This window comes from Podarcis filfolensis, assembly GCF_964270895.1.
Source record: "Podarcis filfolensis genome assembly, chromosome: 6".
Taxonomy (NCBI): domain Eukaryota; kingdom Metazoa; phylum Chordata; class Lepidosauria; order Squamata; family Lacertidae; genus Podarcis; species Podarcis filfolensis.
The window spans coordinates 55,211,345-55,236,844 of NC_139609.1; the positions used below are offsets into that span (position 1 = coordinate 55,211,345).

The 25,500-nt window shown below is 44.4% G+C and overlaps 1 long non-coding RNA gene across 2 annotated transcripts in view; it reads right to left on the bottom strand.

Moving 5' to 3' along the window:
* The window catches only part of LOC310764375, a 55,844-nt gene that overhangs the window by 24,228 nt on the left and 6,116 nt on the right, over positions 1–25,500 (bottom strand). The window contains exon 1 of one of the 2 annotated variants that reach the window (XR_014549129.1): positions 16,558–16,604. The exons of the other annotated variant lie outside the window; for it this stretch is intronic. This is a non-coding gene — a long non-coding RNA (uncharacterized lncRNA). Of the gene's footprint in view, positions 1–16,557; positions 16,605–25,500 lie in introns of those variants that run through there. 2 annotated transcript variants of the gene reach the window in all.

Consider the following 25,500-nt stretch of genomic DNA (forward strand, 5'->3'; position numbering starts at 1 on the left):
TTTGTCTAACTTGGTCAATTTTAGAATCACACTCATCCCTATTGAGTAATGTAATTTTGTTCTCAAAGATACGCACTGATGAGTTCCTCAGTTCAAAAGCTTAGCATCTTTTGCTGAAAATACCCTTTTACTGAAGTTGTTTTGTCTTTGTATTCTGGGTTCCATTTTTCTCATTTTGAAAATAAATGAAGCCTGCTTATAAGTTCCCAGAGGAACATACCCTTAATGTTTCAGAATCTAAGTGGAGAACACTGCTGAATATTTATATCACTTATTTTTTCAGTGTATTGTGCTTGCTCTCAGAAAGCTTAATTCCCGCTAGTTTATTCTGAATCGTATTCCCCTAATTCAGCCGTAACATGACATTTCTGTCTCAGACACAACAAGCTTCCTTCTGTTCCTCCTCTGGGTTCAGCAACAATATTATAGATATACTTTAAAAAGCTACTGCTAGGCCAGTAATTCATCAGTTCCTGGTGAACTGAAGCACAGTTTTAAACTCCCACTAAATTGGCGACACAAGGAAGGGAGAGCAGTGAGCACATTTCATTTTATAAGGATGAAAACAGATAGTACAAGGGCACTCTCAGACCTTTATAGCTTTTAATTGCTTAGACCAGTGTTTCCTAAACTTGGGTTGACAGCTGGCTTTGGACTGCAGTTCCCATCATCCCTGACCACTGGTCCTGCTGATGGGAGTTGTAGTCCAAAAACAGCCATCAACCCAAGTTTGGGAAACACTGGCTTAAACCTTTATAGCTTTTAATACCAGCAGGAAAAAAGCTTCAGATGTGTATACATGAACTCAAACAGTAGAAAAAAGACAATTATTAGGGATCATAATCTGAATTTAAAAGCTGAATAAATATGTTTGACTGTTCAACCCATTTGATAGAGTACATTCTTCTTCTGCTGGATGTTATTAGATAGAATTATCTGCATCATTGCAAATGTATATCAGAAGTTGAACTGGTCAGTATGTTTGTGCATGTACATTATTCCATGTTTTATTTAGCAGGAAAACATTTGTGCACCTAAAATACCCTCCTAGAATGCAAGGCACTGCAAAATATTTGCCAGAACAGTTTTCTTGTTTCAGATTTGCAAAACTGAAAGCAGTCAAACATTTTAAAATGTATTTGCAATGCTCTCTTATTCCCCTCTCCATAACAGAAACTCTGGTTCCCACTTCACAAAGAAACAAAATATTCCACCCACAGTCATTCAAGGCAGATGCAGCATAGTCTCAAAGTGCTGATTACAACTTCCGGGTTAGCGCCAGCGGTAATGGTGGAATCCCTCTGACTTGGAGGGACCCGCTCAGTGGAAATCGGGTCGGAACCGCTACGGCGAAGGCGGAGACCCTTTAAGAATCACAGGCGGGTGAAGCCTGTGAGCGTGGAACTCGGCGGGCACCTCTTGCGCCCCCCAATTCGTGGGGAGACCCAATTACGGGCTCCGGAGCGAAACGGGGCGAGTGGCGCGGTGCTGTTAGTCAACTGCTACTTCCACGGAGCGAAGCCGCACAGCTGTTACCGGAGAGCGCTGACTTTTTCCTGGGACAATTCGACTTTAAAAGCAACTACCCGTGAGTAGGATAATTGGAAAAAGGCAAGAAAAAGATATAATTTGGCACCGAAGCGGGGAGGCATAAACAGGAAGTCCGCCTTCCGCTTTTGTAAATAGACTAAAGCAAAGAGGCTGCAAGCTAAAGCCTTGGAAAGCTGACTGAAAAAGACTAAAATCCTAACATCCAAAATAAGTGAAGCCCCCCTTTGTTGCAGGAGAAGAGGGGGGAGAGGTTTGGACTATAGGTACCTGCAAGACAGAAGGAAGGAATTTAAAATCTACCGTTCAAAACCTGGGAACGGGCTGCCAATGAATAATAAGATTGCCGTACTGTGAAATGCGCACTGTTTGTGAACAGAGCACTCTTTGACAGCTAGCTCTGCAAGAGAGATACATTGTATTTGGCTGTCCTCTACTGATTTTAGAAAGAAGGGAAAGTAACTGAAAAGTAACTGAAAATTGAAACTGACTTTCTTCTTTTTTTTCTCTGCTTGAGTTGGGGGTTTAAAAGGTGCTACTTTGTAATACAATAAGTACTGACTGCAATTGTGTCCCCCTAGAGGAAGTTTCTGAAATTGTTACAACAATCGGCTCAGGGAAATTTTCCACTTCAAAATAAACTGTGTGGCTGTGGGATTGACCTTGGACTCTTTGCAAGTGTTGTGGCAGATGGGAAAGAAAAAGTAGAGCTCCAAGACAAAACAACGAGGTCTGGGAAATCTTGGCAGCGAAGAGCATCAGCATCTGGCCCTCCTGCCTCATCTGCGGCTGTACCCACACAATCTAAGTCAAAAGGTATGTCATCAGAAGAAGCTTTAGCACTTGCATTAGGTAAGATAAATGAATCATTGGAAAAGCTAAGTAAAAAAGTGGATGCTGCCTCAACTAAAATTGACCAAAATACAATAAGCATTAATAATTTGGGACAAAAGGTGAATACTAATACAGAAACTATTGAGAAATTGCTACAGGAATCTACTTTGATTCAACAGACCGCAGAGGAAGCTAAGGAAAAAGCTGCTGCCATGGAGGAAAAGATAACAAAATTGGAAACAAAGAGTGTTCCAGACCTACAGAAGCAACTTGAGGACCACAGATCAATGCTTTCTATGATTGAACTTAAGGAGAAACAAACAAACTTGAGGATCAGAGCCGTGCCTGAATTAGAGAAGGACAGCCTGATAGACTTTCTCACGCAGGAATTTGCAGACTTCTGGGATTTGGACTTGGAGCAGGAAGAATTTAAGATTGTGAGTGCTTTTAGACTTGGAAGAGGGGGGAAGAAAAACAGGGTGAGAGACTGCTTGATTACCCTCCGAACTAAAGAGGAGATAAAATTTTGAGTTTGCACTTCCAGAAGACCTTGGAAATACATCAGTCAAGAGTGGAAATATTCAAAGATATCCCGAAACACCTTTTGGACCTTAGGTCCAATTATGGAGATTTGGTTGCCCTGCTGAGAAGGAACAGAACCATCTTCAGGTGGGAATTTCCCCAAGGCCTATCCTTTAGCTTTAAAGGAAGAAAGATAAAAATAAGATCAGTAGAGGATAAAGAAAATTTTTTGAAAGACCCTGCAGAAAGGACTGGGAGAACAGCCAGGAGTATTGGACAGAAAATCACCGGACAGAGGATTAGAACAAAAAGCACAGGACAGAGGATCACCAAAAAGAGGAATACTAGACATAGCAAGATTACCCTTTGGATTGGACTGTCCAGAGAAAGTAACATTAATACCACCGACAGAACAAGAGCAAGCACTTGGCGCGGTTGGAGGAAAATCGGAGTAACTACATCATGGCACTGCAACTACTAAGCTGGAATGTTAATGGACTTAACTCCCCTCAAAAAAGGAGAAGAGTCTTTCATTTATTAAAAAAGGAACAACTGGACTTGATTTGCCTAAAGGAAACACATGTGATAAGGCTCCATAGGAAAGTGCTAAGCAATAAAAGATTGGGTCAAGAATTTATTTCATCAGACAAAGTTAAAAAAAGAGGAGTGGTAATTTATGCAAAGGAGAGCCTATCACTGAAATTTATATTTAAAGATGACCAAGGAAGATTTGTGGCAATTGAAATTCAAATACAAGGAGAGAAATTCCTGATAGTAGGCGTTTATGCACCAAATGAGGGAAAATCAGAATTTTTTAAGAAGTTGCATGAGACTTTGATGGACTATATGGATTACAATATGATCTTGATGGGAGATATGAATGGAGTGGTGTCTACAAATATGGACAAGGCACAGAGACAGGTAGTTACCCAGGATGGCAGACTACCAAAAACCTTTTTTGATATGACTGACAATATGGACTTAGTCGACATTTGGAGAGTAAAGAACCCCTTGGGCAGAGAAGGAACCTTCTTCTCTGAAGCCAAAATGACATGGACAAGAATTGACCAAATTTGGGTAACTAGAGGACTGGCTCCGAAGACAAGAAAAGTGGAAATTTGCCCTAAAACTTGCTCCGACCATAATGCCGTGAAGATGGAGATGAAACTAACACCAATTGGTTCCTTTAGATGGAGGATGAATGACACCTTGTTTAGAAACGAAGAAGTGACCAAGAAGGCCCAAAAAACCTTGAGAGATTATTTTGAGATAAATATGAATACTACTGTTGAAAAAAGAGTAATCTGGGACGCAAGCAAAGCAGTTATGAGAGGGTTTCTGATACAACAGAATGCAATAAAGAAGAGAGCTCAAAATGAGAAAAAAGATAAAATTTTGGAGAAAATAAAGGAAGGTGAGAAGAAGCTGAGAGCAAAACCAAAGTCGCAGGAGATTCTGAGAGAAATAAAGTTACATCAAGTACAGTATATGAAAATGATGAACCAGGAAATAGAATGGAAAATCAAACAGATGAGACAGAAAACATTTGAGTCGGCAAACAAATGTGGGAAATTGCTGGCGTGGCAAATAAAAAAAAGACAAAAACTCAATACTATTACAAATTTGGAAGTGGAAGGAAAGAACATACAGAATCCAGTGGAGATTAGAAAGTGCTTCCAGAGGTACTTTAAACAACTATATACACAAGGGACACAGAAAGAAATTGACATTGATCGATTTTTGGAAACAAATGGATTGCAAAAAATCTCCCAAGAAAACAAGCTAATGCTGAATTATAAAATAACCGAGCAGGAGGTAGAAGGTGCCATTCAGAACATGCAACTGGGCAAATCTCCAGGGCCGGATGGTTTAACTTCAAGATACTATAGATCCCTGAAAGAATGGTTAATACAACCATTAAAGGAAGTTTGTAATGAAATTTTGGAAGGGAAAAAAGCACCAGAGTCGTGGAAGGAAGCCTACATCACACTTATACCGAAAACAGACTCTGAGAAGACACAGCTTAAGAATTACCGCCCCATATCTCTGCTCAATGTGGATTACAAAATTTTTGCAGATATTTTAGCTAAAAGATTAAAAAAAGTACTAGCAGAAGAGATACATAAAGATCAAGCAGGCTTTCTCCCGGGCAGACACTTGTCTGATAATACGAGAAATATAATTAATATTTTAGAAAAACTACAAGTGAATATTAATACTAAAGCAGTTTTGATTTTTGTAGACGCGGAGAAAGCTTTTGACAATATTTCTTGGAGCTTCATGAAGAAGAACCTACAGGGGATGGGGGTTGGTCAAGGTTTTGGAAATGGTATAGGTGCAATATATTCAGAACAAAAGGCTAAATTAATTGTCAACAATGTAGTGACGGAGGAATTTAAGATAGAGAAAGGAACACGACAAGGGTGCCCAATTTCCCCATTGCTTTTTATATCGGTCCTGGAGGTTCTTTTAAATATGATTAGAAGGGATCAATTGTTTAAAGGAATACAAGTCGGAGCTAAACAGTACAAATTGAAAGCATTCGCTGATGACCTAGTATTGACATTACAGGAGCCAGAATCTAGCACTAAAAGAGTATTGGAATTGATTCAAGAATTTGGTCAGGTTGCGGGTTTTAAGTTGAATAAGATAAAAACTAAGGTTTTAGAGAAAAATCTAACAGAGATTGAGAGAGAAAGGTTTCAGAAGGAGACAGGATTAACATTGGTTAAGAAAGTGAAATACCTGGGGGTCAATATGACTGCTAAGAATGTGAATTTATTTACAGATAACTATGAAAAATGCTGGATGGAAGTGAAAAAGGACTTAGAAATATGGTCAAATCTGAAGCTTTCATTGCTAGGCCGTATCGCTGTGATAAAAAGGAATGTATTGCCAAGAATGTTGTTTTTGTTTCAAACATTGCAAATTTTGGATAAAATGGACTGCTTCAAGAAGTGGCAGAGAGATATTTCTAGATTAGTCTGGCAGGGCAAGAAGCCCAGAATAAAATTTAAAATACTAACTGATGCAAAAGAAAGAGGTGGATTTGCCCTGCCAGACTTTAAACTTTACTATGAATCAGCCGCATTTTGCTGGTTGAGAGAATGGCTGCTTCTTGAAAACACAGACATTTTGATTTTTTGTTTTTTTATAAAATATTTATTGAAATTTTACAAAAACATAGATTTACAAAATACAAAAGGAAAAAAAATGAAAAAAATACAAAAATACATAAAAAAGAAAAAAGAAAGATAAACATACAAAGTACAAAAAAAGAATAGATACAAAAGAGTTAAAAACAAACCCATTTTTTGTAACTTTAAACTCATTAGCTTGTTTCCTTGACCTCCTCACACCTCCCCTTTTTGTATTCCCATTTAAATAATCAAATCAGCAAATCCTTACCCTCTTTCGTTTATCTTAACTCTATATCTTAACATATTATAGCTCTATATTTTCATCCATTATCAACTCATTTTTGCATATTCTCACTAACTTTGTTGCTAGTGCCTCTTATTTTCAATCCAACATCATTTTTAACATTCATTAATTTTACAGTGTTTCTGAAGATAGTCTTTAAATTTCTTCCAATCTTCTTCCACCAACTCTTCTCCCAGGTCTCGGATTCTGCCAGTCATTTCCGCTAATTCCATATAGTCCATCACCTTCATCTGCCACTCTTCCAGGGTGGGTAAATCTTGTGTCTTCCAATACTTTGCAATGAGTATTCTTGCTGCTGTTGTTGCATACATGAAGAAAGTTCTATCCTTCTTTGGCACCAATTGGCCGACTATGCCCAGGAGAAAGGCCTCTGGTTTCTTCAGGAAGGTATATTTAAATACCTTTTTCATTTCATTATAGATCATCTCCCAGAAAGCCTTAATCTTTGGGCACGTCCACCAAAGGTGAAAGAATGTACCTTCATTTTCTTTACATTTCCAACATTTGTTATCGGGCAAATGATATATTTTTGCAAGCTTGACTGGTGTCATGTACCACCTGTATATCATTTTCATAATATTCTCTCTTAAGGCATTACATGCCGTAAATTTCATACCGGTGGTCCACAACTGTTCCCAGTCCGCAAACATAATGTTATGACCAATATCTTGTGCCCATTTAATCATAGCAGATTTAACCGTTTCATCCTGCGTATTCCATTTCAACAGCAAGTTATACATTCTTGAAAGTATCTTAGTTTTGGGATCTAACAATTCTGTTTCCAATTTTGATTTTTCCACCTGGAAGCCAATTTTTTTGTCCAAATTATAGGCCTCTCTTATTTGATAATAATGAAGCCAGTCTCGCACTTTATCTTTTAATTTCTCAAAACTCTGCAATTTCAATTTATCTCCTTCTTGTTCCAATATTTCCCAATATTTCGGCCATTTGGCCTCCATATTGAGCTTTTTCTGAGCCTTCGCTTCCATTGGTGACAGCCACCTTGGGGTTTTATTTTCCAGTAAGTCTTTGTATCTTATCCAGACATTGAACAATGCTTTCCTGACAATATGGTTTTTAAATGCTTTATGTGCTTTAACCTTGTCGTACCACAAATATGCATGCCACCCAAAAACATTGTTAAAACCTTCTAGGTCCAAAATGTCCATGTTCTCAAGAAGCAGCCAGTCTTTCAACCAGCAGAATGCTGCTGATTCATAGTAAAGTTTAAGGTCTGGCAGGGCAAATCCGCCTCTTTCCTTTGCATCAGTTAATATTTTAAATTTTATTCTGGGCTTCTTGCCCTGCCAGACAAATCTAGAAATATCTCTCTGCCACTTCTTGAAACAGTCCATCTTGTCCAAAATTTGCAATGATTGAAATAAAAATAACATTTTTGGCAATACATTCATCTTTATAGCTGCAATTCGACCCAACAAGGAAAGCTTCAAATTTGACCATATTTCTAAGTCTTTTTTCACTTCTGTCCAACATTTCTCATAGTTATCTTTAAATAAGTTTAAGTTCTTAGCAGTCATATTAACCCCCAAATATTTTACTTTCTTAGCTAATGTTAAACCGGTCTCCTTCTGAAACCTCTCTTTCTCAATCGGTGTTAAGTTTTTCTCAAGAACTTTAGTTTTTGACTTGTTCAGTTTAAATCCTGCCACATGACCAAATTCTTGAATCAGTTCTAATACTCTTTTCGTACTAGATTCTGGCTCCTGTAACGTCAAAACTAGGTCATCTGCAAAAGCTTTCAATTTATATTGTTTGGCTCCGACCTGAATACCTTGAATCAGACGGTCCCTTCTAATCATATTTAACAAAACCTCCAGGTTTTTGCTGGCTGAAAGAATGGCTGCTTCTTGAAAACACAGACATTTAGGACTTAGAAGGTTTCAACAATGTATTTGGGTGGCATGCATATTTGTGGTATGATAAGGTCAAAGCACATAAAGCATTTAAAAACCATATTGTCAGGAAAGCATTGTTTAATGTCTGGACAAGATATAAAGAGCTATTTGAAAATAAAACCCCAAGGTGGTTGTCACCGATGGAAGCGAAGGCTCAGAAAAAGCTCAATATGGAGGCCAAATGGCCGAAATATTGGGAAATTTTGGAACAAGAGGGAGACAAATTGAAACTGCAGAGCTTTGAGAAATTAAAAGACAAAGTGCGAGATTGGCTTCATTATTATCAAATAATGGAGGCTTACAATTTGGACAAGAAAATTGGCTTCCAGGTGGAAAAATCAAAATTGGAAACAGAACTGTTAGATCCCAAAACTAAGATTTTATCAAGAATGTATAACTTGCTGTTGAAATGGAACACTCAGGATGAAACGGTGAAATCTGCTATGATTAAATGGGCACAAGATGTTGGACACAACATTATGTTGGCTGACTGGGAACAGTTATGGACCACAGGTATGAAATTTACGGCATGTAATGCTTTAAGAGAGAATATTATGAAAATGATATACAGGTGGTACATGACACCAGTCAAGCTTGCAAAAATATATCATTGCCTGATAATAAATGTTGGAAATGTAAAGAGATTGATGGTACATTCTTTCACCTTTGGTGGACGTGCCCAAGGATTAAGGCTTTCTGGGAGATGATCTATAATGAAATGAAAAAGGTATTTAAATATACCTTTTTGAAGAAACCAGAGGCCTTCCTCCTGGGCATGGTTGGCCAATTGGTGCTAAAGAAGGACAGAACTTTCTTTATGTACGCTACAGCAGCAGCAAGAATATTCATCGCAAAGTATTGGAAGACACAAGATTTACCCACCAAGGAAGAATGGCAGATGAAGGTGATGGATTACATGGAACTGGCGGAAATGACAGGCAGAATCCGAGACCAGGGAGAAGAATCGGTAGAAGAAGGTTGGAAGAAGTTCAAAGACTATCTACAGAAACATTGCAAAATTAGGGAATGTTAGAAGGATGCTGGAATGAACTTATGTGGTTTTAGTAGCAATGTTATAAAGGAATATGTAAAAATGGGTTGTCAACAGGTGAGAATGTAAAGTTATAACATATTAAGATAAATGATTAAGATAAAAACAAAGATGGAAAGGATTTGCTGAATTAACAAATTGAACTAGAATACAAAAAAGGAAGGTGTGAGGAGGTCAAGGAAACAAGTAAATGAAAGACAACTATGGAAAAATTGATTTGTTTTTAATTTTTTTATTTTTTAGTTTTTTGTAATTTTCTGTTTTATTATTTTCTCTTATGTTTGTAATTTTTTGAAATGTTAATAAATATTATTATATAAAAAAAACAAAGTGCTGATTACACAGCAGCCTCCCATACAATTATCTGGACAAGTTTATATTTTTATATATATTTCGACTGCATCAGACCAACACAGCTACCTACCTGAATACAATTATCTACTAGACACTATGCTCCAGCTGCACACAAGATGGCAGCAAATCCCCACAATCTTGGGAGGGAGGCATTGCTTTTACTGTGGTACTTTGGTTCTCATACGCCTTGGTACTCAAACAATTGAAACCCAAAACCCAAACACTGCAAACCTGGAAGTAAGTGTTCTAGTTTGCAAACCTTTCTCGGAAGCCGAATGTGCTCCGTTTTGAGTGTTACACTTCCGCTTTGAGTGCCACACTTCTGTTTCGAGTGTTACACTGAGGTCCATCTGTTTTTGCTATTTATTTTGCGTTTTTGTTTTTGCAGCTCTTTTTTGTTTTGTTTTTGTGACTGTCCAGCTACAGATTGACTGATTGTGTGACTGCAGTACATTCTTTATTGCTTTCATGTTATGGATCAATGGTCTCGTTCGATAGTAAAATTCATGTTAAAGTGCTGTTTGGGGGTTTGTTTTTAAAAGCCTGGAACAGATTAATCCATTTTGCATTACTTTCTATAGGAAAGCGCCTCTTGGTTTTGGAATGGACTTCCAGAACAGATTAAGTTTGAGAACCAAGGTACCACTGAACATAAAGTAGCATTTTCAAGTTCTCTTTAAAGCAAAGTCACAGCCTCTCGCTGTGATGGATACAAGACAGTCGGTAGTGAGTGAGTCAAGGTGCTTGCATGCAATTACTTTTGATGGTCATCCCAAATTGTGGGGGGAAAGGAGGAAGAAACGGACTTACCCAAGGACACCTTGCAAGTCTGTTGCTTGAAATAGAATCATATAACCGTAGAGTTGCAAGGGAGCACAAGGGTCATCTTGTCCAACCCCCTGCAATGCAGGAATCTTTTGCACCATGGGCACCACGTTAGAGACCCCAGGCTTACTACCTAGTTGTAAGATATTGTGGTGCTCTACTACTATTCCTAGGGATAGCTAAGTCGGCAGAGGATGAACCCACAACTCTGAGGTTAAGAGTCTCATGTTCTCCCGACTGAGCTATCCCACTGAATCCATGAATGGGATTGCGGTACTGAAAATTTCTCTATCCCAAAAATCTCACTAGTAAGGTAATGGTTAGGTAAAGGTAAAGGGACCCCTGACCATTAGGTCCAGGCGTGACCGACTCTGGAGTTGCAGCGCTCATCTCGCTTTATTGGCCAAGGGAGCCGGCGTACAGCTTCTGGGTCATGTGGCCAGCATGACCAAGTCGCTTCTGGCGAACCAGAGCAGCGCAGAAAACGCCGTTTACCTTCCTGCTGGAGTGGTACCTATTTATCTACTTGCGCTTGGATGTGCTTTTGAACTGCTAGGTTGGCAGGAGCAGGGACCGAGCAACGGGAGCTCACCCCGCTGCGGGGATTTGAACCGCCGGCCTTCTGATCGGCAAGTCCTAGGCTCTGTGATTTAACCCACAGCACCACCCGCGTCCCTCCCAAGGTAATGGTTATTCTGCCACAAAATCACCTAAGCCTGACACAGACCTCGAACTTGTTTGTACCTAGAACTCAGATCAGCCACCAGTTTTACAGAGCAGCAGCTTCAAGGATGGGATGGACGGCAGTGGGCCAAGGCACCCATCTGCAAAGCAGACTGCCCTAAAATCCCATTGTCAAATCCATCATTCTCGCCGCCCAATGCCTGTCTTTCAAGTTGCAAATGGGAAGCATTTCTGTGGCCAGATTTGGCTTTAAGATCTTTGTTGGCTGGCGTCAACCATGAAAACAAAAGGATAGTATGTCACACTGGTGCTCCATCAGCTGTTTCAGCGGAATTTGTAAGAATCTGGGATGGGGTCATAGCTTAATGGTGGAGCCCCAGCTTTGCATGAAGAAGGTTTCCAATTAAAAGCAGATCTCAGATAGCAGGACTGGGTGCAACCTCTGCTTGAGACCATGGGTGCCATTCACTGCCAGAGTAGACAACACTGGTCTAGGTATACCAATTGTTTGACTCAATCAGCGGCCAATATTTAGTATTATTGATTAAATTTGTACACCAGCCTTCATCCAAAGATCACAGGGTGGTTTACAACATCAAAATACAAAATCAGAACACAAAATACATAATAAAAGAAGAACAGAAACAAAACAATAACCCCCCCTCCCACAAACACATTTAAAAGGCCCTAGAATGTTCAACCTCAGGTTATCCATTCACTCTCTACCAGTGCTTTACTATACTTTCACTCTGGAAGTATGCTACATGCGATTGAAAATAGCAGCAGACAATGGGGTGGGTGTGACAGAGGATGGCTGCTGCGTACGGGGAGGGAGAGTGGGAGGGGTGAGGTGGCAGGGCGGTTGACACTGTGCAGTCCCACCCACAGGTGCTCCTGCTGATGCATTTGCACAGTGCTGACCTCTCCACTGCTTAATGTCCCACTCTCCCTCCCAATAAGCAGCAGAGACTTGGTTGCCGGGAGGTCAGGTGATGCCACCCCATGTAGTTATAGTTCCCAGAGTTCCCTGGGAAGAGGGGTTGGCTGCCCAAGCCACTCTGGGAACTCCAACTTTGTGGGGGGGATGGTTGTCTCCCAACAACTCTCAGCACCCTTAAACTACAGCTCCCAGGGTGCTTTGTGGGATGCCATGCCAAGTGGGATGATACTGTATTTGAAAAGTATCGTGTAGATGGCACCGTAATTGACTCTGCCTGTTACTGGCTCTTGCGCCCCCTACCCTTGTCCCCTCCTCCTTCTTTCTGCCTTCAACATGCGCAATAGGCATTTAAGCAGAGACTGGATAGCAATCTCCCTGAAATGCTGTAGTTACATCCTGCATTGTAGCTCCTGTACAAAACAAGGGGTTAGAGTAGAATCAGGCATCCCCAAACTCGGCCCTCCAGCTGATTTGGGACTACAATTCCCATCATCCCTGACCACTGGTCCTGTTAGCTAGGGATGATGGGAGTTGTAGTCCCAAAACAGCTGGCAGGCCAAGTTTTGGGGTGCCTAAAGTAGATGATCCACACAGTCCTTTCTGAATCTTAAATTCTGTTCTTCTCACCACTCGGGGAAGTGAAGTTATTCAGCAATATGTTCTTATCATATCCAAGTTAGAAGCCAAGGAAAAAGAAAACAGTGCTTTGTCTTGAGCCTGTTGAGTCATGCCTCCAGTGAGGGGTGCCATCTTCTCGTTTCATGTGTGTCAGACAAAACAACTTTAGTGGCACCCTTTTGAGTTTTCTGGTAAAGAGCCCAGAAGTATAAATGTGCTAAAGGTACAATAAGCCCGTGTATAGAGGGATCTCTACCAGCTCAGAAAGAAAATATATTTTGTCCCTTTGTGTGTCTGTGCACACGATGGTAAGAAAGACCATGGAAATGGTTTCCTCTGAGCTCCTCAGATGTCGGTGCAGAAAGCCTGCATGGGAACAATAAATGGAACCGCAGTCATTTATACCTGCTGGAACCTATCCCATTACTTTGAAGACAGCAGCATTGATTTTGTGGTGGCCAAAGGTCTTATCCATTGACTGAAATGGAGCTACCTTCACTAACTAATTGAGAATATAGCTCAACCAGTGGAAATCCATGAAATGTTGCGTCTGAGTTTACTTATTAAATAAACCCTTTCTCTGCATTATTTCACCGGGATGCTTCTAGATGGGTGTTTATTGTGGAGCTGGTGCTTCTCACGCTTGCAGTGCCCATACTATGTGTGGGGAAGGACTGTAGCTCAGTGGTAGAGCATCTGCCTTGCATACAGAAAGCCCCCGGTTCAATCTCCAGCGTCCCCAGGTAGAGTTAGGAAAGACTCATTGCCTGAAACCCTGGAGAGTCTCTGCCAGTCAGTGTAGACAATACTGAGCTAGATGGAGCAGTGGTCTGACTCTAAAAAGCAGGTACCTAATGCTGGCAACAAAATAACAGGTCATATTTCCCCCTTATTTTTGTGTGGGAAATCCACTGAGTTAAAGGGGGGGGGACCAGTGCTGTGGCCAAGACCCATTTGAGGTATGTCAACAACCAGTTTACAATATTAAGCCCCCATTTGGCCTAGAAACCCTCTTTCTTTTCTCTTTCTTTCTCTCTTTCTCACTCCCAATATCTCTTTAATACACACAAACACACCATGTAAACACACAGTGTTTTTCTTCTAGAAAAAAGGTGCCGGTACTGCATACTCTTGAGTACCCCCAGAAAAAGCACTATAAACACACATCCAGTCTCACAAACGCATCTTACAAAGTTCTCTGGCACACATCTGACCCCTGCATAGCAAGCTCAAATCGCAGATGTCCTTTATTGTTAAAAATTTGTTCATGCTTTTCCAGTCCTTACGCTGCCATTGTCCTCAATTGTTGGTTTTGCTTTAGTTTTATTCCAGGAATATTTTGATTTATTTTTTTTAGATTTTTATTATATTTTATTGTGAGACTCTCTAGTCTGATAGAGTTATTGCTTTTATTTTTGTTTGTTACTATGCTATGTATTTTTGTGTTTTTGTACTGTAAACCACCCTGTGATCCTTGCCTGAAGGGCAGTATAGAAAACAAACAAACAAATATTCTGTGAACCGCCCAGAAAGCATGGCATAGAAATGTAGCCAGTACACATAATAAATGTCCTGGTGGGAGAAGCATTTCTGAGGGACCTCAGCTACTGCTTCTCTGCTAGGCTCTCTCTAGCCACTAATTTGCTTTGGCTATTGGAGGGTGGAAGAATAGCATGAAGAAATAGGATCTCTAGTACACAGTAGGGGAGGTGATGACCCTGGGGCATGAATGTATTAGCAGAGTACTAAGACCACAGAGTAGCCTTCCGCAACCATGTGCTCTCCAGATGCTGTTGGACTCCAGCTCCAATCAGTCACAGCCTGCATGGCCAATAGTCAGGGGAGATGGGAGTGGTAGTCCCGTAACATTTGGATGAGCACCAGGTTGCAGGCTGGTACTATCGAGCATCCAGTAGTAAGTGGGGAAAGAAATATTTTGTTGTTGGATAAGCATTTAATCAATTCATGGGCTGTGGTGTCCCGGAAGTCAAATTCTATAATCAAACAACGACAAGTTTGTTTAATTCCGCCCCAGTGTTGTTGTACTAAATGAACAAAATGTATGTTCTTACATACAGTATGTTCTTACAAGCTGCCACAAGATGACATTTGCTTTATACCCCAGTTGTACACAACCACAGAAAGCACCCAATATGCGAAAGAACTGGGAAGGTATAATATTAAGATAAAGGAAAAGGGTGGAGACGTATGCTGACTTGCAATGACTTGCTCAAGACAGAGAACTGTGGAGAGTTGTTGGAGATATCCCCGGTCTGTGGGATAATGAAACCTGAGAAGCTATAAGCTAACCTTGAATTATTAATGCTTTCCAAATGTCCTAAGCAGATTGGTGTGGACAGTGACAGAAGAGCACATATGGGTACATATGGGTCTTTAAAAAAATAAAATTTGACATTACTTTTAAAATGCACTTGTGAATTGTGGCTTGCTAGCCAAGGGATGAGGGACGCGGGTGGCGCTGTGGGTTAAACCACAGAGCCTAGGACTTGCCAATCAGAAGGTCAGCAGTTCGAATCCCTGTGACAGGGTGAGCTCCTGTTGCTCGGTCCCAGCTCCTGCCAACCTAGCAGTTTGAAAGCACCTCAAAGTGCAAGTAGATAAATAGGTACCACTCCATTGGGAATGTAAACGGCGTTTCCGTGCGCTGCTCTGGTTCGCCAGAAGTGGCTTAGTCATGCTGGCCACATGACCCAGAAGCTGTACACCGGCTCCCTTGGCCAATAAAGCGAGATGAGTGCCGCAACCCCAGAGTCGGTCACGACTGGACCTAATGGTCAGGGGTCCTTTACCTTTAGCCAAGGGATGATAATGAGACCTGGGTGGTAGCAAACAGTATGATGGGGCACTGCCATTCACCTGACCTCCAGTCAGTTGTGACATGGTGGCTAGGTCAGCATGGTGCAAACACAGTGGAAGAACCAATCCGTTGATCCTGCCAATGCATTTGCACTGCGGCAAACTCTCCATCGCAGCGATGCAACCATCCAGAGGTCAGGTGAGTGGCAGCACCCCAAGTTGACTGCAACTGTACCTGAGAGAAAACCCCTGCTGTCCATTGGTCGCTGCCTGTAGCTACTTTCTCTTTGGTTTCAAAGCCCACTGCAAAACATTTATTGGGCACCACAACTCCAACTTTTTTCTGTGTTTTCTGTTAGCGGTTAATTTTTTAAAAGCCTCATTCTTGTAGCCCCTTTATGAAAGCCTTTTGTTCCTCCTGACAGCCTTTGTCCTGTTTCAGCTTAGGTAGGATTAAAGACAGATGTCACATTTGTAGAGCAGATGGCATGTTTTGCTACTGCTCTCATTGAGACCAGTCCAAAGGTATCTTTTTTTCCTATTCCAAAGAGAGCTCTGAGGAAACCTGTTCAGCAACTTTATGAAGTGGTGCAATTTGAATGGGAAAGCACTAGCTGAGGTAGTGCCAATTGGCTAGCACAGATAGTATCACCAACACCATCTTACCCCCAACCTCTGGAGCAGTTTGGCAACTGGTTTTAAAATACTGGCAGGTGGGTGGGGCTAGATACAAAAGTGGGTGGTATAGTAAATGGGTTCTTACCTACACCTTCTGTGGCACAATGGGTCAGTGTGTCTGGCTATTAACCAGAAGGCTGGTGGTTCAAACCCACCCAGGGACAGCTGTGGACAGGATTCCTGCATTGAAGGGGGTTGGACTAATTTCTCAAGAACTTACTCCAAAAAGTCAAAATCAGACAATACTGGAGCAGGGTAACTTTTGAACAGCTTCACGCAAGCGACAGCAATTCACAGTAAGGACATGCTAACGCAGAGATCTCTACCGTTGGACAGAGCAATGAGTACTAGGCCTCTACCCGGAGCCATGTTGAGGAGAGTGTCTGGTGTTGCTAAGCAACCATCAACTATTTCCCCTCTGGAATTGGCAAAGCATCTGGCTGAGGCTTAATGCATACAATGGCCAGGGGAGTCGTGAGGGAGGCACCCTCAGTAAGTTGGGCCTAGATGGAAATGATAGCCTTGTATTTAGCATACTAAAATTTCTAGAGCTGGAATGGAGCACCTCAAGGCTTCTGGCCCCTACGACTCTTCCCAGGCCACATAATCTCCTGAGCCACATCCAGTGCTAAAAAAGCCCTGGCCAGCATCACCTCGCCAACACTTCTTGTGCCTTCCCCAAATGTTTTTGCCTGTCTGGAATGTATACGTGAACCCTAATAGTGCTTATTGTTTACCTGAATACAGCACAGAATTAAATTTCTCGTTCATTGCTCTGGCCACATTTTTCTCTGGCCATGTCCACTTTTGCCTCTGGAGCCACAGGCATATTGCTCCTGGATAATTGTCCAAAAGGATTGCAGTCCTTGCCCTGGAAAAGATTCCCCATCGCTACTCTCTAGCCACAGGGGAGAGTGCCAGACACTTGTGGCAGAAGGACAAAGGGAGGCCAGCAACAACAAAAACCTTTAGAGACTGAGAGCACATTATATATATATGGTCCCAGGTTTAATCCCTGCCATCTCCAGTAATAAGGCCCTCTGCACCAGAGAGCCAGTGCCAGGCATAACAAGCAATGCTGGGCTGTGTTATAAGAATTTAAGGTCTCGAATATATAAATTGAATGTACAAGGCAAACACGTACATAAATACATAAACCACATGTCTGAAACAGTAGAGGAAGACAGTCCTGAAACCATTTTGACTCTCCCAAACTGACCAAATGTTTCTCTGCAAGGAGGGAAGAACTGAAAAAAACCTCCCCATTGTCTTTGTGCTCACAAATCCTGCCTTAAGAGCACATTTAAGGTGTGAATAGGGTGAGCCTGTGACCTGGATTCAGGAATTAAGTAGTTATACAGTCATACCTCTTGTTACGTTTGTTTCAGGTTAAATCTTTTCAGGTTGCGTCCCGCGGTGACCCGGAAGTACCGGAAAGGGTTACTTCCGGGTTTCGCCGCTCGCGCAGACGCTCAAAATGACGTCGCGCGCATGCGCAGAAGCGGCGAATCATGACCCGTGCATGCGCAGATACGCAAACGCAGGTTGCATTCTGCTCATGTTGCGAACGGGGCTCCGGAACGGATCCCGTTCGCAACCAGAGGTACCATTGTAATAACAAAAGAGTGGCCAAAACCCAGATAATACAACCAGGTAACCTGCCAGACAGGAGATAAACGACACACTCGGGATTCTCTTTTAAACCACCCCCTGTGATGTATGAATGATGTATTGGGGGAGGTGGTCCTGGGCTACACCCTTTCTGTGATGTATGTATGATGTTTCTGGGGGTGGTCTGGAGTTTGAGGGTGGGCAATTCCAAAAGTCTATAGAATGGTGGCCACACCTTTGTTCTGGGTCCCTCCTCTCTCCTGCATGTGGGGGGAGCACCCTGTTGCAACAGCTTTAATACAGATCAGGCTGACTAGCTGCCTTGCTTCTCAATATTCTCTGGTTGGCCTCTGTTATTTTCTCCTACCGATAGAGAACCTAAAAGAGAACCTATATGGGCTCTTGGGTACCCCATAAGGGAAAAGGAGCATGTTTTTTCCCTTGGATCAGCTGATAGACAAATAATTTGACGCGTTACAAGGTGGCTTTGTGTATAAAACAGTACCTAGTCCTGTATAACAGCCCCAGTCCTCTTGCCATGAATCCCTGGCAGTTTTCTCTCTCTTTCCCTTCTGCCTCTTCCCTCTGCCCTCTCCTGTGCTGTTTGCCCTTGATTTCGCCTTCTCCTCCCCTCCTGCTGCAGATCCCGTGAGAACATATGGCCTGGTGTCAAACACTGCTGAGTCACCGCTGCGTATGACCGACATGTGAGTCATGAGAGGGAAGTCCCTTCCTCAACTGGGTACTTTTTCAAACCGGAGCTGAGTAAAAGGGAAAGTTGTCAAGGAATGTTGGCAACCGAGAAGGTTGCCTTGGAGCAAGGACAAGGTTCCTGCTATATCTCCCCGAGTTATTTCCCTTTACCACAGTGAACTCGTGCCACTGACGTCGTCCAAATCCTCGAAAAGAACAGCAGGCCTTGAACAGCTGCTGGAGAATTGTCACAGACGATGCTTAAGATTAGTGTGTGGAAAATGAACCGTTCCCAAATTCTTTGGATGCTATGCTTTTGGTGTGCCCCAGGATTACCACTGCTGCTAAAACTCGGGACTGCTTTGAGAGAGCAGTCCTAATGGGAGAGAGGAAGATGGGGGCTCAGCCTGACCTCACAGAATCAGGCTGTGGAAGAGGAACAGAGCCCAAAGGTCAAGCGGCAAGCCTCTACCAACGCAGGAAATATGTTGCTGCAGCACTCCTGATAGGTGTCCTCTAGAATGCACAGCTCTGCATCCTAGGAACCTCTCCCTTACCATGTATCAAGGATTTTGTGTGAGCTCCTCACCACACACACACACACACACACACACACACACACACACACAGAGTGTTCATCTGCTCCCTTGTATGAACAGCAGTAGAGCCTGATCATGATTATATACCTCAAGCTGCAATCCGATATACACTTACTTGGGAGTAAGCGCCATTGAAAAATGAAAACCAAGAGACTTTCTTCTGAGAAAAAAGTTATTATTACTGTTATTATTATATCACCTTCCACATATATGTCTCAAAGTGAATATAAAAACAACAACTTAAAACAGCACAGAAAATAAGGAATGCTGTTTGTTATGCAGAACACAGGCAGCCACGCTAAAAGCCCTGCTCCAAGTTACTGTGGAGCCGGATTCTCGCCACTTTGGAATTTTTAGGAGAAAATATCCTGCAGAAGTATGTAAGGGAGTCTCTAAAGCACCCTGCCTCTGAGCTATATAGGGGCTTACAGGCTAGTGCCAACACCCTGAATTTCAAGATGTATAGGTTTGTGCCTCTCACTCCAGATCACTGGCAAAGGGGCTCTTAACATATGGGCCGCAGCAATGGGCTCTGTGAAGGTCTCTGCTATAGTGTTGGCTGGTCCTCTTGAGATTGGTGGGGCAGAAGGCAGGGAGGCCTATAGTAACTGGAGCCAGAGCCAGTGACAGACAGGGCCAAGTAATTCTAGTTTTGTCCCCATCCTCCTCCCTGCTGAATCCTACAAAATTAAGGAGAAGGAAGCTGACAGGCAGTGCGAGCCTTCGGACTGGATGTAAGTACGAAGACAGGCAAGTGGGGGCTGGCTGCTGAGGGCAGACTGTGGTTGATGGGGAAGTGTCCCAATTGCAGTACAGTGGTACCTCGGGTTACATACGCTTCAAGTTACATACACTTCAGGTTACAGACTCCGCTAACCCAGAAATATTACCTCGGGTTAAGAACTTTGCTTCAGGATGAGAACAGAAATCGTGCTCCGGCGGTGCGGCGGAAGGGGAGGCCCCATTAGCTAAAGTGGTGCTTCAGGTTAAGAACAGTTTCAGGTTAAGAACGGACCTCTGGAACGAATTAAGTACGTAACCAGAGGTACCACTGTACTGTAATGGACCAGCCACTACTGTGTCCCTTGGGCACCTCAGCTGCTAACTCCCACATGCATGCAAAAACATTTAATTTTCACAAAAACGGCTTGGTTTGTATGTTTTAACAACTTTTAGCTATTTTATTTTAGCTATTATTTGTTGTTACTGGGCTGGTAATCTTTCTGAATTTTCTTCCGCGTAAAAACATATATTCATCACTTTGGTAAACACAATAATGACTCAGGAATTAATTACAGTTAACCATCTTTCTACTTTATTCTTATTCTTGCTTCATTTTATTGGGTGGACAAAATCATCTATTTTGCATTGATCTGCTGTCCTTTTTCTTGTTAAGCTTTAAAAAAATGTCCATAGTTAAAACAAGAATAAAGTATGGTGGAATATTAGCTGCTGGTTAGGGATCTACACAGTTTCTTTTTGTGGCAAATCACACATGTCATAGAACAAGTCTGTCTTTATGACCACTGGCCAGCACCTCCCCTCACCCCCTTATCTGGCTGTAAAGCAAATGGTTAATTTAGAAATGCTGGTTTTGAAAAGAAAAGTCCTTCCAAGTGTCATTTCCAGATCATGCCATTGGTGGTGTATTTAAGGCATGCTCATTCTGCAGCCTCTAGGATGCAAGCAAATTGTGTTGCCAGCATGCCTAATTGCCTATGATCATGTTTATATTATCACATTAATAAATAAAATTGCCTTAAATCCTTAGTATTCTTTAAAACTCCTGCACTATTGAGAATGAGGAGCTACCTACAAGTTACATGCAAATACACACGTCTCATCCCCATTTTTAAAAACATATTCAGAATAGAGGAAATTGTAGAGAAGCAGCATTTTGGAAGTGGTGCTTAAACTATTCCCTTGCAGCAGCTTTTTCAATCCAAATTATCCCCAAGCTGCTTTCTCTCCAACAGAATATTTCCGATTGTATTCTCATATGCATCCCAGTTTTCCCAGCAGTGAGAACTCCAGGGTGCAATGTGTCTCCAGCTTCCATTTCCTTTTGAATCAGGTCCCCGGAGATGTATGGCATTTTGTAATGTTTGCATTTAGCTACAAACACAGAAGTTAAACATAAATGGAAATGCACAGTTAATTCCAATGGTTGTTGAAAGCTCACTGCTTCTTCAAATCCCCTAAAGTCTGTTTCCATCCAAAGTCTAAAACTCAGCCTCTCTCTCTCTCTCTGACTTTGCAGTTACAAAGCTGCCAGTCTATTATTCTCTTTGTCATAAGACTCCTGGGTAACACCTCCGCCCAGCTCGGAAGAAGGAAGAAAAACATACCCCTCTTTTGCTGTTATGTACTGAGTTGAATAGGATCCAAACTGCAGCAGTCTGATTGGTCCTAGAACAATAGGATTCAGAATGCAGCAGTCAGATTGGTCCTAGAACAATGCAGCAATATGATTGGTTGGCAGGAACCACCCAATCATGCTCCAGATAGAAGTGAATCCACAACCTGATTGGCTTACAGTAGAATTCCGGAATTAGCCAATCATGTGCAGCCCATTGTGTAAATAATGTATATAAAGCAGATACCTTGAGGGGACTTTCATTCATTCCTCCTCACCACTATGAGCTGAATAAAGAGCATGAAATCACTTTGCGACTCTGAGTATATTTCACTGGCGACGAAGGTGGGATCCCGCTGAGCTGACTGCCACACACAGCACCGCAGCACCGCCACCTGCCGCACCGCTGCCTCGCACCGTGTATCCAGGCTTCAGCTCCGGGACACAAGGAACTCAGAATGGCAACCGACAGCAGCTTCTCGCCGTTCAACCCAGCATCTGGAGACTGGGAAGCGTATGCCTCCCGTTTCACCTTCCTCCTAGAAGCCAAAGGGGTCACCGATGAAGAAGACGCCAAGAAGAGGGCGATATTCTTCAGCGTCTGCGGAGAGGAGACGTTTGAAATCGCCCGGGCTCTCCTTGCACCCGAAGACGTCGCTACTGTTCCATACAAAACAATAATGGAACAGCTGAAGGGGCACTTTTCGCCACAGCCCTCTGTGGTGGCTCGTCGAAATGCCTTCTATGCAAAGCGGCAAGCCCCTGGGGAAACCATAACTGGGTTTGTGACCTCTCTCCGCCAAGCTGCCCGGTTCTGCAACTTCTCAGAGCTGGAGAACATGCTTCGTGACCGCCTCGTCGGTGGCCTGAAGGATGAGAAGCTGCAACGACGCCTCTACGCTAAGAAGGACCTAACGTTCCAGGTCGCTCTGGAGGAGGCCCTGGCAACGGAAGCTGCCGAGAGGTCGACGCAAGAGGCACAGCCGAGCCAGCCGTCCCAACCGAGGGTCCACCACGAAGACCTCACCGACGACTCAGGATCCAACAGGGAGGAGGTGCACCGAGTACAGCAGCGCACTCAAGCAGCCCACATACCACAGCTGCCTCGACGAGAAGCAGGGAACTGCGCAAGCTGTGGAGACAGTCACGAGAGGAGGACCTGCCGTTTCCGCAACGCAGAGTGCAGGCAGTGCAGAAAATTGGGACACATCGCCCGGGTGTGTCGAGCTCGGCCCACCCGACGCCAGGCATCAGATGACCAATCCAAGAGCCCCAGGTCCCGGGGCCCAACACACCAAGGCAACTCGACGGAGCTCACGGACTTCCAGGTATACCAGTTGCCCCACCCCAACGTAGAGAAAATTTATGTAGAGGTACAGATAGAGGGGGCCCCATGCCGCATGGAGCTTGACACGGGTTCAACTCTATCCATAATCTCGGCAAGGACCTTAAGGAAACTGTGTCCTACTGGGGGTCCCAAACTCAGGCCGGCCCCATTCACCCTCCGGGACTTCCAGAAACGTAAGGTCCCCACAATGGGGGTGGGGACCTTCAGGGTGCAATACCGAGGGCGGACGCGGCAACTGGACTTGCTTGTGGTCAAGGGCCCCTACATTAGCTTACTGGGATTGGCATGGTTTGGACCACTGGGGCTAGCCGTCACCGGGGTGAACCACACGAGCTTACAAGTGGACGTGGACGCCATATGCAAGGAATTTCCGGGGGTTTTTGATGGGAAATTGGGACAGTATACGGGCCCCCCCATTGCTCTACAGCTTGACCCCGCAGTACGACCAGTCAGGCTCAAGGCCCGCCGGGTCCCGTTCGCCCTGAAACCCCGTATAGACGAGGAATTGGACCGACTCGTGGAGCAAGGCGTGCTGGAGCCGGTGCCTAATGCCCCCTGGGAAACCCCAATCGTCACACCCGTCAAGCCGAATGGTTCGGTCCGCATCTGCGCAGACTACAAATGTACCATAAACAAGGCCCTCACGGCCCATGCATACCCAGTGCCAGTGGTCAGCCATGTCCTTGCCACCCTGGCTGGGTCGAAAATTTTTGGCAAGCTGGACTTGGCCCAAGCATATCAACAACTGCCAGTAGATGAGGCCACAGCAGAGGCACAGACGATTGTGACGCACAGAGGAGCGTTCAGGGTAAAGCGGCTGCAATTCGGTGTCAGCGTGGCACCAGGCATATTCCAGAATCTAATGGACTCTCTCCTTAAAGGGATTCCTGGCGTCACCCCCTTCTTCGATGATGTGTTGATTGCCGGGCCCACACCAAAGGAGTTTGAGGACCGCCTCCGCACCGTTCTGCACCGTTTCCAGACGGCGGGTCTCAAGGTGAAGCGGGAAAAATGTCTACTAGGAGTGCCTCAGGTGGACTTTCTGGGATTTATGGTGGACGCAGAAGGGGTCCACCCGACTGGGGACAAGGTACGGGCCATTTGTGATGCCCCAGCGCCCAAGAACAAGACTGAACTTCAGGCCTTCTTGGGACTATTGAACTTTTACCATTCCTTCCTTCCCCACAAGGCGGCGGTAGCGGAGCCCCTACACAGACTCCTGGACAAGCGGGCCCCTTGGGTGTGGGGCCAGCGCCAGGAGGCCGCATTCCAGGCAGTCAAGGACTTGCTTGTCTCAAACTCGGTCTTGGCACACTTCGACGAGAGGCTGCCGGTGGTGCTAGCATGCGACGCCTCACCCTATGGCATTGGCGCTGTCCTGGGACACCAACTCCCGGATGGAAGAGAGGTACCGGTGGCATACTTTTCCCAGACACTCAACGCAACCGAGCGGAACTACTCGCAAATCGACAAGGAGGGTCTGGCAATCGTGAAGGGAGTAAAAAAATTCCATGATTTCTTGTACGGGCGGCCCTTCACCGTGGTGACTGACCACAAGCCCTTGCTTGGCTTGTTTGCCTCCGAAAAGCAGACCCCCCAAGTGCTGTCTCCTCGTGTCCTCAGGTGGTCAATTTTCCTTGCCAGCTACCAGTATGCACTGATTCACCGCCCTGGGAAGGCGATGGGCCATGCGGACGCCCTCAGCAGGCTACCACTACCGGAAACAGGCCCCGACCCAGCACCTGCACAAGAGGTTATGAGCCTGGAGCTGCTTCCCGACCGCCCCATTCAGGCACAAGAAGTTGCACACCATTCCAAGAAAGATAGGGTCATCTCCCGCGTCCTGGACTGGGTGTGGAGGGGATGGCCCAGCAGCAGCCCCGGGCCAGAATTCGCCGGCTACACAACCCGCAAACATGAACTGTCAGCCCACAAGGGGTGCCTGTTATGGGGAAGCAGGGTCGTTGTTCCCCAGCCCCTCCGCAAAAGGGTCCTCACAGCCCTACACGAGACACACCCAGGGGTAGTAAGAATGAAGGCCCTTGCCAGGAGTTATGTGTGGTGGCCGGGGATCGACGGAGAGATAGAGGCCTGGGTCAAACACTGCCAGGCCTGCCAAGAATCCCGCCCAGATCCCCCAAGGGCCCCAGTCCAGTCCTGGGAGTCCGCCCGAGCACCATGGTCATGCCTGCATGTGGACTTCGCTGGCCCCTTTCAGGGGAAAACATTCTTCATAGTGGTGGACTCCTACACCAAATGGCTGGAAGTCGCACTGGTACCGTCCACTTCTACGTCCGCAGCCATCCGGGCACTACGCAGGCTGTTTGCAACCCACGGGCTCCCTGACACTCTCGTCTCAGACAACGGGACTGCATTTACGTCAGGAGAATTCCAAACCTTCACAGCGCAGAACGCCATCCGCCACATCAGTTCGGCGCCATTCCACCCTGCCACCAATGGCCAAGCAGAACGCATGGTGCGGACCACCAAGGACACCCTTCGCCGCATGACGCAAGGGGATTGGGAGTACCGCCTTGCCACATTCCTCCTAGCACAACACAGCACCCCCAGCTCAACGACTGGCCGGAGCCCCGCTGAACTACTAATGGGTCGGCGCCTTGCAATCAGATTGGACCGCCTTCACCCCGATAGAGCTCAGGAT